At 50.6% G+C, this 13,640-nt stretch overlaps 1 protein-coding gene across 4 annotated transcripts in view; it reads right to left on the bottom strand.

The window, feature by feature from the left end:
• NR3C2 (nuclear receptor subfamily 3 group C member 2) overlaps positions 1-13,640 on the bottom strand; it is a 750,782-nt gene that overhangs the window by 120,652 nt on the left and 616,490 nt on the right. The window lies entirely within an intron of this gene.

Raw genomic sequence — 13,640 nt, forward strand, 5'->3', positions numbered from 1 at the left:
TAGTCATAACATGGCATTGCCGTTTTCCTTCTGCCCGTGCATGGTGCCCATAGTACATGACTTTTTGTTCACTTCAATCCCGGGATCTTTGCCTGTTCCTTTAAAGAAACCAACGTGGCTCACACACGGCCTGGTCCGCCTTCGGGACCTCCTGGGCGCCAGGAGCATTGTCAGGCAGACTGAAGCATCCGAGCTCGTGGAGGAATGGAAGGCATTAAACACAGACAGAAGGGAGCGCGCTTGCCACGTTCTGGTACAAGACTCTCCTCTGCACCTGGTCTTGCTCAAGATGCAGGTTGGGGTGGCTCCATGAAAGGCTACCAAAGGTCTTCATATCACCAAGTACACAATGTTCATACCCTCCTCTTCTTTTTAGAAATCATTGCGATCTGAGGACGTATCATAGCCCCGTTTTCTGGCTGCATGTGCGCAGATGTGGTCTGTGAATTCGTTTTCTGTGTCTTTAGCCCATACATTAACTTGATAACTCTCTGGATTGGTGCATGGGTTACAGAAAGTAGAGCTCAGAAACATAGGGCAGTAATTGCCTATTTGTGTTTCTGAGCTTTGCTGTCAGTACTGACTCAGAAATGTTTTGAGTTAATATATGAGCTGAAGATGCTAAATAGAAACACACAGACTCCTGCACTGGTGCAGCGCAGCACAGAGGACGGCACCAGGATGCGGTCCCGGGGATGCCATGCCGGTTTGATCAACAAAAGTGAACACAGACTACAAGTTCCAGAATTCTTCAAGTTGTTAAACGAACCCCCAGGATTGGAGCACCGCGTCATTGTTTACATCCAGTAACCTCAGCTGAATGTCCCTATCACAAGTTTCTGTTGGTAATCGTGATAGGCTGATTGCTCGATTTAAAGTGAGGTAACCCTATAGCTATCCGAAGGAACTGATTTGTGTGACATCAAGCCAGGTGCTCACTCAAAAAGAACATCAAAACAGAATAGCCAGCAGAAATTGCGCGCATTGGCTAACAAGCATTGAAAATGCAATAGGCCTCGCCTTTTATTAAGTTAAAGCCATTTGCTTTGCTAATGGTATTATATAGCAGAGCAAATGGCTTTAACTTAATAAAAGGCGAGGCCTATTGCATTTTCAATGGCAAGTCCAGATAGAAAGAAGCCTTACTTTTACTTATAACTGCAGCTTATGTGGCCGGGGGCTGGACTCAACGTCCCTTTCAGTGGCCACGAATCGTTACTCCTTCCAACTATTGAATCCTCTGACGATTATCAAGACATACTTAATTTTTTCAGAGCACGACCTTTCAATATAGACCAGTGAATCAATATTAAAAAAAAAGATCACACAGTGGACTTATTTCAAAAGTAAAGTTCAGCAAGTTTCATGAGGCTCCTTACGGTGACACCAGCAATACCCTAATAGATGCTGAGACATGTCTCACGTCAAACATTTGAGGAAAGTTTCAGTTCCTTTTCTTTTAAATGTTATCTGGCTGATCTTTGACCACAGGGTTCGAAATCAAAGGTGTTTCCGTTATGGCTCCACCCAAAATACGATGAAACAGAAACAATATACGCTTACAACAGAAGCCCACGGGTCACTGTCTCGACCCTCAGTGGAAATATGATCGTCCATCCTGTTATCCTTTCATAAAATACAACTTTACTCTCCAGCTGTTCTAACAGATTCCAATGCTATCCCTTAATTGCCACCACCAACAAGCTTTTAATGAACGTTCAAATAAATCCCAGCAGATTCGAAGGAACGCACAATGAATCATACACCCTAAGCACCTGTTGAGTCTGGTACCCTACTGCGAGGGGTAAAAGCCCTCTCCTTAGCGGCTTCTTCAGCTACACACCGGAACTCTATCCAAGTCTGCTGTATGTCAGTATCGTTTGGCTGGCTGACGTACAAGGAAACAGTCACTTCACACGAAGTACCAGCAATTACACCCAATGCACCACAGTCTTCAGACCACCCCACGCTTTGTGCAGCCTTCTTCCACTGCCTTACACCAGTATAATACACATCAGCTGCTTACTGTTGTACTAGACTGCAACAACCCATACATACATCCAACACAGACAGACATGCCACTCTGCTGCGCAGTGGTTATTAACATCGTCTGCTCGTGACTTCCTCCATTAGGGAGGCTGCTTCGCCGGTTACCCAGCATAGATTTCCGCAAGACAAACGCCTGTGGCACGTAATCCCAATAATGCTGCTGAAGCCTGGAGTGCGGCAAAGGCCATTTACTTGGTGCTTGCAGCAATGAATGGTAACCGTAAAACCCACCCTAATGTACTGGGCACTGGACACCATCTCCCACGAATCCGGCTGGTATGCTGCAACCCATCGCCACCCTTAACGTGGCTCCATGTGCAGTTATGATGCCACCCACGGAGGTTACGAGGTATAACCATGCTCCTTCCTCCCTTTACGCTCTGGTCGAGCTCAGCAGTAACGCGGGAGGTAGCGGAAGCTTAGACAGGAAGGGCCCGCCAGCTTGGCCGCGCCCTAGCACTGCCGGGTCTTAACATATCTACTCGGCTTCCCCACCTAGATGCCAGATCCTCACATGTCACCCCCTTTCCAAAGCCCCTGTGAGGGCATGACCCCTCCCTCTCTTTAACCATGACAAATGAATAATGCACAGATAAAATCAAAATCGCATCTCTTCCTGGTTGCATCTATCATCATATGCAGTTCTTCAGGATTTTAAAATCTCTTTTCCCACGGTCCGGTTTGGTCCGCTGGGTTCAACTAATTTCCGGTTAGTCGGGCACACCCCACCTAATGCCTGCGTTCCCTCTCGAGTGACACCGGCACTCCGCATCTGTCGCCTGCCTGTACCGTGACAGCCCGCCTTCGATCTTTTCGATTCCCGTTATTCACTCAGTTAAATGAATCCACTGACTCTCGCATGCAATCCTGGCCCCCAAGATTTGTAAATCTCGTCACCATTCCCCAGTTCCATCTGCATGCAGCCACACCCCAGACTCTCTTGCCCTGTACCCGCAGCTCCAACCTCCATCAGCCCCCAAATCAGTTCAAATAGTGTTCCCTCTCGGGTCGCCCTACTCATTCCCACCGACTTTTACCTGGCAGCGATTTGACAACTCCTCCTCGACTTCCCCGCTTCCCCTGCAGTACCATGTTCAATCCCCCGGTTCTCACCTGTTCGCGGGCCCGTCGCTCCTCCTCAGGCTCCCGCTGCAGTCGTTCGGCCCGCTCCTCTGCCTCTTCGGCTTGCTGCTGCAGCACTTGGATTTTGCGCTTTACCGCCTCGATACTGGTTACTCCCGCCATGGCCAAGTCCTCGAGCTCTGTCCCGCTTTTTCTCCGCCCGGCCTCACCCTCTCTCTCTAGAGCACCTCTTCCCTCTCGCTCTCCCGCTCCCTGCTTCCGGCCTGCACTGCCCTGTTACGACTGGAAGTGAGGTCAGACCCAACAACGCCCCAACACGCCAGAAGGAAAGACTACAACGTCCTCCATTGTGAACCAGACTCACTTTAGTCGTTATGTCTATTGAGCTGGGCAAACCTAGGCTAAGAAGTCTTTCTTCTGCGAGTATGTACCTTCCAGTATGCGTTTCAAGCCTCTTGTTGAATACGGCCCACGCGTTCTACCAATCAATAGTCTCAAGATGGTGTCTCCTTGTCAGACGTCGCCTTTGAAAATGGACCGAAAAGGAGGACTACAAAAGCACGCGCCCTCTACTGGACAAATACCTTGTGCAGTTTGCTTTGAGGTTCGCAGCTCTCAGGGCACTTTGTGAACAAGCCAGCGGAGCAGTCGCCGGACCGGGAGGAGTGAGCCCGGGTCCCCGACACTGCAGGCGCGCACTGCAACGCCAACAACAACTCTCTTTTAGAGCGTCTCAGTTGGACTGTCTCGCATGACTGGTTTCTTATCTTTATGGGGCCATGTGTTTGGCCCCATAAAGATTAAAAAACCTTTTACGCCAGCAGTAAGTCGGGGCAGCCAGTCCAACTGGGACGGCTCTAATAGAGAAAAGTGTACGTCACTAGACGCTCTTTTCCAATGGCTGGCCACCGTTTAGCATAAACGGTGATGCCAGCCAATGGAAAAGAGGGGCGGGGCTTAAAGCCCACTAGAGAAATCTCCTAAAGTCAGTAAATCTCGCCAGCGAGACTGCGCATATCTGCGCAGTCTTACGCCAGGCGAGACCTAAAAATGACCATCGCCCTAACACAAATGTATTACCCATCCCAGAAAAGGCATCCTAAAGCACAAGTAGTCTCACATTCAGCGCACACAGGATTTGTAATTAGAAAGGAAATCTCGCAACAAGCATTGATATGCAGATTGTGCCCTCAAATAATCACTCAAATGTAACTCTGGGTTTGGGAGGTGCAGTTTGTTAAAAACGTGAAAAGTTTTCAGTGTCTTCGATTGTATGTTTCTATTCATCATGGTTACCATAGGACACATAGTTGAATTTGTTTTGAAAAGGAAGAGTTCCGCAATTAAAATAGATTAATTTCTTAATTAGCGTGACTCGTGAAAAGGACAGACTAAAACTAAACACTAAAAAAACATAGCATTTTGAAGGCAAGCTTTATATAGTATATATAGCAAATCAACTAAAAATATATATGAGCGATCAACATTAACGACTGTTAATTCGGTTGTGCCCTTTCTCACACAAATTGTTTTTTTTCCAGTTCCATGCAATTAAGATGTGTACGTTTTAGCAACTGCAAAAACAACAATTGATGGACAGAATGCAGAACAATGTCATACATTCACCCCAGTACAGAGATCTGGACCTAAATCCATCGTTTTTTTGCTAACCATGCCATTCCAGTTTGGACCCAACCATATGCAAATCAGTCTTGACCATGTGCCTCATGGGAACAGTCCAGCCCGAACTGCCAAGCCAGGTCCTCCCTGGACTGGAAACAAGCATCCTAGGACCGGTTTCGGTGTTTCACCCCTCTTCAGCCAGGATAGCTTGATTCCAGTGGCATGGAGAGCACGGGACTCACGTCTCACTCACAACTATTGGTGCAGCGGGGCTCTAATTTAAACTTCTGAGAAACAGGTGTTCTGCTTTAATATAAGCAGGTGCAATTGCACCAGGGCTTCTGTGCCCTGGTGCAACTGCACCTATTGCACCATTGCTAGAGGCAACCCAAGACCGTTGTGTCCTGGTGCAACTTCACCTGGTGCACCATTGATTGATAAACCCCTTAATCCCACTCCTTCACTCAATCTCCACTCACTCACTCATTTTAACTCACTCACACTGCTTTATTCACTCCCTCGCTTTCCCTTATTCATACCCATTCTCACTTACTCATTGATTCTCGCTCTTTCATTCTTATTGACACTCTCAGCACATTATACGAACACACTCGCCCACTCAATCTCACTCTCTCTCAATTACTCATAAAATGGATGTCGGCATATTAGAAGGATCTCTGCTTGTGCTTTTCAGCACTAGTATACATCGTTGAACGTAACTATATTGAAATTGAAGGATTGCCTATATTTTCTCAGGTCTGCTGTGGTGCACACATACAACACCACAGGCCTCTTCTCTTGAGCACGTCTTTCCTCATTTCGTGAACGAGAGATTCTCCATGTTGTTCTCAACACTGTCTTTAAAGCTTGGTGTTTGCCATTTAAGCATAAACTGCTATAGGTTTCATTCTTGGGTTTGAAGGAAGCCTTATTCCATTTGGCACAGTCTGATAATGGCCATAAATGTGCATTTCTTTATGCTTTTACTCTGAAACCCTGTGATGTAGCCTTACGGCTAGAGCGATTGACCTCAGAGCTGGGGAACCGGGTTCGAGTCTCCGCAATGACGCTCAACATCCTGTGATTCTAGGCAAATCACTTAATCTCCTTGTGCCTAACAAAAATCAATGTGTCCTTCTGTAACGAAGCTGGTGCTCATGTAAAGAGCTCTGATACCCGATGTCTCTGGTCTAGTTCGCGCTATATAAAACTCTAAAAAATAAAATAAACACAATTTCACTCACACATACACAAAGAAACAACACAGACCTTTTTACTTACCTTTTTTCCTTAGCCGGCTACTCAGAGACTCCATGGCAGCACCAGAGCAGAAATCTGGCGCTGAACACAATCCTGCAAGCCATGATTGCCGGCAAGGATCCAGGCAGAGCAGCAGAGCCAGGTTTCAGAGGACGACCCACATCATTCCCTCTCCCAGCTACGTGAGAGGATTTTGAGCACAGTCCTATAAGAAGCTGGGACCGTGCTGGGATCCCGCCTCTGCTGCTCTGTGTGGCTTTTCATTGGCTTCAGGGATGCACTGATGGGCGCCCAGGCCACCCCACTTTAGCAGATATACTGTGCTGCCTGAGGCATTTGCAGTATGTCTACTGAACGAAAAGGATTGTGCCTGTGTTAGAAAATCGTAGCTGAACTTTCTTCCTTTAGCCATGCTCAATGCAGACATTCATGTACAGAGCACTGTGTTTTAAATCCACTAGAGATTGCAGAGTTCATGTAGAAAACAAAAGTGGTGTTTGCATGAACAGTTCTAAATTAAAATATTACATGCGTAATAATTTAATTTAACAGTGCCTCCTTTGGCACACAGGTAGCAGGGCTATGCCCTGGACCCCATGAAAAAGAGCCACCCCTGCAAAATTGGCTGTAGAAGTCTGAGCATTCTGCTGAGGAGAAATATTAATACTGAAAGGGAGGACTATTCGGTTCAGCTGGTGATTGTCAGAGCTCTTGGACATTGTAGGCCTGTGGTGCAGGTAATCACCTAGGTGTGAGATTGAACGACACTCATCAATAGTTTGAGTGACTCGCTACAAGCTGTTTGGGTTAGTAGCACTTTGGTAGCAGCTTAAAGCTTGGCAAGACCATCGGTTTTTGTCTTCCACCCACCTCACAGGCCTGGACAATATCTTGGCAGACCGAACAAGCAGTATCAGTATTTTCTCCACCACTGATGAAAAGAAGCAGCAGAGAGCAAAGATGGCAGTGCATGAGGGACAATGTGTGGGCAAAAAGGGCAGCAGAGGAGATTGGTCATTAAAATGAACAGCATTGTCCAATCTTAAAATTGATAGAATTCCTAACACTTAACAAGTCTGTTAGCCTGTAACTGCAATTCTATCCACTTTATAGTCAGATTTGAATCATGTGGCCCAGGCTCCACCAATAGGTTTGGGAACCTGACTCCCATGTTCCATCGCTGGCCTCTCAAGAGCTTCTCCCTACCCTTTCCCGTCGTTCTACCTTAAGGCAGGTCGGGTCTTTCACTCAACAGCACTTTACATATTCATATTTTTGAGCCCCTACTTTCAGAAGTAGAAGAAAAACTCCAAGTCCCAAAATGTAAGCCTAGGTGTTAAACTTATCATGACAGCTCTCAGCAGCTGAGCTTCACCCCAGAATCAAGGCACCTACAATGTGCTTCACTGTATTACATGAGCAGCACACCAGCACGTTATTTTACTTGCTTGCTCTAAACCAGCGATTAGTGTCATCAAAAGACACCTACAAACACAATCTCAGTGTTGGACCCGGCCCTTCTGGCAGGTTCACCCCGAAACTTTTTGCTTTTCATTGATGACTTGGTTTAGGGATTTTTGGGTTTCTGCGCACTTTACAGCTGTGTCCCAGGGTAAAGTGCGTGCGTGTTGTGAGGTTGGCCTGCCCTCCCATAGGAATGCATGGGGGAATGTATGTGTCCTGGTAGTTCCTGATGCGTGGGGTGTGCAGGCCCGTGTTTGGTATGTGCGGACTCGTGTGAGTGAATGCTGCGCGTTGATGTGTGCGGCGTGCATGTACCTAGTGTGGAAGTGCCACTTCTAGAAGTGGGCACTTCAGTGTGCAGTATGAAATGTGTGGCCTGTCTGGTGATTGGCTGGTGAGGTCAGGTGACGGACTAGGGAATTCCCCAGAGTCAGGAGGAGTCACCCAGTGGTGAATGGGGAGTTAGCATGTAGATGGCTGGGGAGGAGTGTACCTGGGTCCTGAATAGGACAGGGCTCCCCCACACAATGCTGGCGCCGGCCCCTGTGGTGCGTCTAATGACCCTAGCCCTGCCAGTGAATAGGGAGAGGGGCTGAGCAAAACAAAGTGCTCAGGAACCTGCTGGAACTGGTTCGCCCCTTCCCTGCACCTTAGACAAAGCCTTGTAATGTATAAAAAGGGGCTGTGTCCCCTTACATTGGTGTGCTCTCTTGCAGGATCATCGGGAGGGGGCCTGATGCTGCTGGGCGCCAGGAGAGACCGCCACTGGGGACTGCCTCCCTGCTGGAGGACCCTGTGTGCTGGCTCTGGGCCCAGCCTTTGCCCCCTGTTCTTTAAAAGACTCTTTACTGGACCTTTTTGGTTGATCTGCAGCGCCTGGGAGCGTTCCTGGAACTTTGTAGCGCTGTGCGCGCTGTTTCCTGGACTTGCTCTCTTTGTAGCACCTGGGAGCGCTTGTGGGGCTTTCCAGCGCTAGGAGCGCTGTGCGTGACTTTATAGCGCTGTGAGCGCTTTGTTTCGGCTTACGGGTGCCCACCCCGCTTATTGGCTTATTGTTGCGGCGGGTGCCTACCCCGCCGAGGATTGCATGTACGAGGGAGCCTACCCCTCTTATTGCGGAGGGTTCCGATCACCGCTGCAGCCCGGGCCGAGGAAACCCGGAAGTCAGGCAGCCTTCGTGGAGACGGGGGCGGGACTTTGAAACAGGAAGCGGACGGGAGCCTACCCCGCGCTCCTGTGCAGCGAGGAGAAGTGCCCGGGAAGAGTGAAGGTCCAGGCGGGAGCCCACCCTGCGCTGGACTGAGAGAGGAGAAGTGCGGCCGGAGCTGGTGCGGAGGGGGCGCGAGGCACATTGTCGGTGCCTGCCCCTCCGCGTTGCAAAGAAGCCTCGGCGTCCATCGTCCGCCGAGAGAGGAGACGACGCGGGAGTCCCCGGAGAGCAGCCCGGTGAGTACAAAGGGCTGGGGGACTCCGCGCATGTGCTGGGGGGTACGGGGGCAGTGTCAGAGCCCCGTGAAGGCTCCAACGTTGTCTGGCATAGTGGCTGCATACTAGGGCGGCCCCAGAAGGCAGTGGGTCGCCCCCACGTGTTCCCGAGCCCCGAGAGGCTCCAACGACGGGGCATTGTGATTCAGAGTCCAGTGTGACTCCATTCATACGGGGGCATTTCTTGTTTAGAGCCTGCGAGGCTCGAGGGGGCATTTTGTCTGAACAGAGCCCAGAGAGGCTCCAGAGGCACGCCGAGTGCCTGAGTTTCATTCTACAGCTGCCCAGCACTTAGTGGGCAGCTGCAACGTTTAGGTTGGGAAGAATTACTCTTTAGCTTGCGCAGCTGGCGCAGCTTGCCTTAGACAGCGTCCTAAGCTTGGACAAAGGCCAGTTGGCCTAGGGACTGCCACAGGTGGTGGCTCATGTGAGTTTTCTCGCTAATGTTCCTACCTGCACCTCTGAATGTAGTTTCTGCATCATGTGTTTTCTTTCAGAGCACCGCTGAATGTTTCATGCATCATGTGTTCACCCTGTTCGGCACCTCTGAATGTATTTCTGATGCATCATGTGTTTTTTCTTTTATGACACCGCTGAATGTAGTTTCTGCATCATGTGTTTTCTTTCAGAGCACCGCTGAATGTTTTATGCATCATGTGTTCACCATGTTCTGCACCTCTGAATGTTTTATGCATCATGTGTAATATGTGTTTTCCCATACAGGTATTGTGATACCTAGGTGGTAGTGTTCCCCTGGTACCGGTGGTACTAGGGAGGTTCTGAGCCCCTGCGTGATAGTCTCCTAAAGTGGTTAGGGTTGCGTAGGTGGTACTGTCTTGTTGCCAGTAAGTACTGGTTGTGTGCTATATGAATATTATTTTCTGTGCTACAGTAATTTTATATTTGGTGCTAAGTGCTGAATATCTAAAAGTGCTAATTCTGGACAGTGGTACACGTGGCCCTGTCCCCTGTATATATATAATCCCTTGTAAATTCTGCCCGTGCCTGTTGGCACATTGTAAAGTGTGTGTTCTTATCTAATGTGTTGTGTATAATACAAAGGTTATTTTTATAGAATACCTTGTGTGGAGTTTCCTTTGTGGTGGGCCTTGGGTGTTGTTGCTGGGTGCGCGCGCAAACGCTTTACACATTGCCTCAGAGATAAGCCTGACTGCTCGTGCCAAGCTACCAAGGGGGTGAGCAGGGGTTATCTTTGGCGTGTAACTTCCTTGCCCTGACTAGAGTGGTGGTTTCTGCCTGACTTTGGCGCACGCCTTAGCCAACCAGAAATCCCAGTTCTAACATTGGTGATCAGCGGTGGGATTTGGACTTGCGTTTGCGCTGTACCGCAGCAGCGACTGGCTACACCACAAAACTCTGCATTAGATAAACCACATTTTAGGGATTATTGTTTTTGAGTTCCATTATTTCCTCTCCTAAAGGTGTCCTTTTTGAATCATGTACTCCTGTGTTAGCTCAGACACTCAGGTTCCTTGTGTTAAACTCTTCTCAGGAACGTCCGCCAAAATGGAGCCAGCTTTTAATTTCTGTAGTCTGTTTAGGTACAGTAGGTTGGAGCTGGTAAGGTTCTGTGAGGAGAGGGGCATAGAGGTGGGTGAGTTGGATACCCAGTCCAAACTGAGGGACAACCTGATCACTTGGCAAAAGGTTGAGTGGGAGCGAGAGCGCAGCGAGGAAGATAGGGCCCGGGCCGCACGCCGAGAGGGTGGTGGGTCTGTGGGGAGCCCTGAAGATTCAGAAGAGGAGGAAGGTTACCTGACAGGGACGCCAGTAGAAAGTGAAGACCCCATAGATAGGGAGTCCCTTGCTGGGTCCAGTGTCAGGAGCAGCACCCCATCCCTTTACCTGTCCCCAGAGGAGTGGATAGATAGGAGGGAAGAGAGGGAGCATCAGCTGGCCATGGAGAAGCTCAGGTTAGAGCATGCCAAGGAGATGGCGCAGCTGGGTGTGGAGGAGAGGATGGCGGAGGCTGAGAGGGCCTTCGCCAGGGAGAGATTAGCTCTGGAGGGTAAGTTGTCCCCAGAGCGCAGTGGTAGTTTTCTGGATTCACCAGGGAGGGTAGAGTCCAGTGGTGGCAGCGATAGAGAGCCCAGTGCAGAGAGTCCCAGTTCACCCAGTCTGGTACCTGTTTCCCAAGAGGAGGAGTATAGGTTGAAGTTCAGGGGCAGTAAGAAGCTGTCTCACCAGGATTGGGGGAATTTTGTGGATGACTGTTATGATGCACTGTGCGATTGGGTGACGGTTAACGCGGTAGAAGATTTGGATGAAATGTTCAATCTGATTATCAAAGAGCAAGTGCTCAGTGGTTGTTGTCCCGAGTTGCGCCAACACCTGTTGGGGTGTGGGTTTGCTAGTCCATGGGACCTGGCCAAGGAAGCAGAGCGCTGGGAAAGTGCCCCAGGTTCTGAGGAGGTATGGGAGAGTACTTCCAACAGTAGTGGCTCAGGTATCTTCCCATCCTGGATGGGGGTAGAGGTTCAGAGTAGCCCAGCTAGGTCCCAGAGTAGTGAGAGGGGTGTAGGGGCTCACGGCCTATCTCAGTGGAGTAGGAGTGAGCGGGTGACTTTGAGTCCCCAGAGGCCCGAAACCCAGTCTCAGAACCTGGATGGTTTCTTCAGGGAACACCAGGTAGGGGGCCTAGGCTGTCCTGTTAGGCCACTTGAGGAGGATCGCCCAGAGTATGGAGAACCTGGAGTCTCTGTAAATAGAGCTCCAGTGGTTCTGGTGTCAGGCAGTACCGCTCCAGTAGGGAGGGTGCGGAAGTCCAGCGAGAGGAGTGGCATGGGGCTGTGTTCCCCGGTGGAGGAGCCAGTGGGTCAGGGACCAGCCGGTAGGGCTGAGTCTCCTAGAAGTGACCATGGCGACTACACGTCTGTCCTGGGGGATCTTCGCGCACTGTCAGGTGGACAGGGGGCGGGAGATCTGCGCCAGGCAGACTGTCATGCAACATATGAGGCATATGTTACTCTTGGGGGGATACTGTGTGAGTCCCCAGAAGTCCTGGAGTGCCAGGCAAGTATGCAACCGAAGGTTTTAGACCAGAGGTTGGGAGGCCAGGTTCAGGATCAGCCTGACCTGAAGGGTAGGACTACTGTAACCAGTGTCCTGACCGGTTCTTCTTCCGGATGTACCGCCCCAGTTGGTAGGGAGCAGGACTCTGGAAGGGGGTGCAGAGAGTGGGAGAGCCCATCTCTGACCCCGGTGCAACCTGAGGGGTTAAACCCTAGGTTGGGAGACCAGTTCTCAGGGAGGTGTCCTGAGCTGGTGGGAAAGTTGATTTCTGAGGGTGCCTCTCAGAGGAGGAGAGGACGGAACCCTAGAAGGAGAGGTAGGGGGAGGAGAGCCTCGCCCGTGACTTGTGGTCAGCTTGAGGGTACGGACCCTGGGCTGGAAGATCGGTGGATGTTTAGAACAGCCCTGATGAGGGGAAGAGTGGAAAATGGTCACTACGTGCCAGGGGTTACTACCCCCCACTCTGTGATTAGGCAAGGACCAGTGGCGCCTAGATGGCCTAGGGCCTGGTCCTGGCCGCGGACAGCTGAGGAGTGCCAGTGGGGTAGCCCAGTTGGTCCGCCGAGTTCTTTTAGAAGGAACTCCAGGGGTTTGGAGTGGCGTAAAACCGGAGAGTGTCCCTGCCGTTGCGGGCCTGTGTCCGTGTTTTGTCGCCCAAAGCAGGGAAGACCTTCACGGTGGTGATTGGTCTACCCTGCGTTTTGGCTGGAAGGGGGTTGTGTTGGACCCGGCCCTTCTGGCAGGTTCACCCCGAAACTTTTTGCTTTTCATTGATGACTTGGTTTAGGGATTTTTGGGTTTCTGCGCACTTTACCGCTGTGTCCCAGGGTAAAGTGCGTGCGTGTTGTGAGGTTGGCCTGCCCTCCCATAGGAATGCATGGGGGAATGTATGTGCCCTGGTAGTTCCTGATGCGTGGGGTGTGCAGGCCCGTGTTTGGTATGTGCGGACTCGTGTGAGTGAATGCTGCGCGTTGATGTGTGCGGCGTGCATGTACCTAGTGTGGAAGTGCCACTTCTAGAAGTGGGCACTTCAGTGTGCAGTATGAAATGTGTGGCCTGTCTGGTGATTGGCTGGTGAGGTCAGGTGACGGACTAGGGAATTCCCCAGAGTCAGGAGGAGTCACCCAGTGGTGAATGGGGAGTTAGCATGTAGATGGCTGGGGAGGAGTGTACCTGGGTCCTGAATAGGACAGGGCTCCCCCACACAATGCTGGCGCCGGCCCCTGTGGTGCGTCTAATGACCCTAGCCCTGCCAGTGAATAGGGAGAGGGGCTGAGCAAAACAAAGTGCTCAGGAACCTGCTGGAACTGGTTCGCCCCTTCCCTGCACCTTAGACAAAGCCTTGTAATGTATAAAAAGGGGCTGTGTCCCCTTACATTGGTGTGCTCTCTTGCAGGATCATCGGGAGGGGGCCTGATGCTGCTGGGCGCCAGGAGAGACCGCCACTGGGGACTGCCTCCCTGCTGGAGGACCCTGTGTGCTGGCTCTGGGCCCAGCCTTTGCCCCCTGTTCTTTAAAAGACTCTTTACTGGACCTTTTTGGTTGATCTGCAGCGCCTGGGAGCGTTCCTGGAACTTTGTAGCGCTGTGCGCGCTGTTTCCTGGACTTGCTCTCTTTGTAGCACCTGGGAGCGCTTGTGGGGC

Source organism: Triturus cristatus, chromosome 2_2 (genome assembly GCF_964204655.1).
Source record: "Triturus cristatus chromosome 2_2, aTriCri1.1, whole genome shotgun sequence".
Lineage (NCBI taxonomy): Eukaryota > Metazoa > Chordata > Amphibia > Caudata > Salamandridae > Triturus > Triturus cristatus.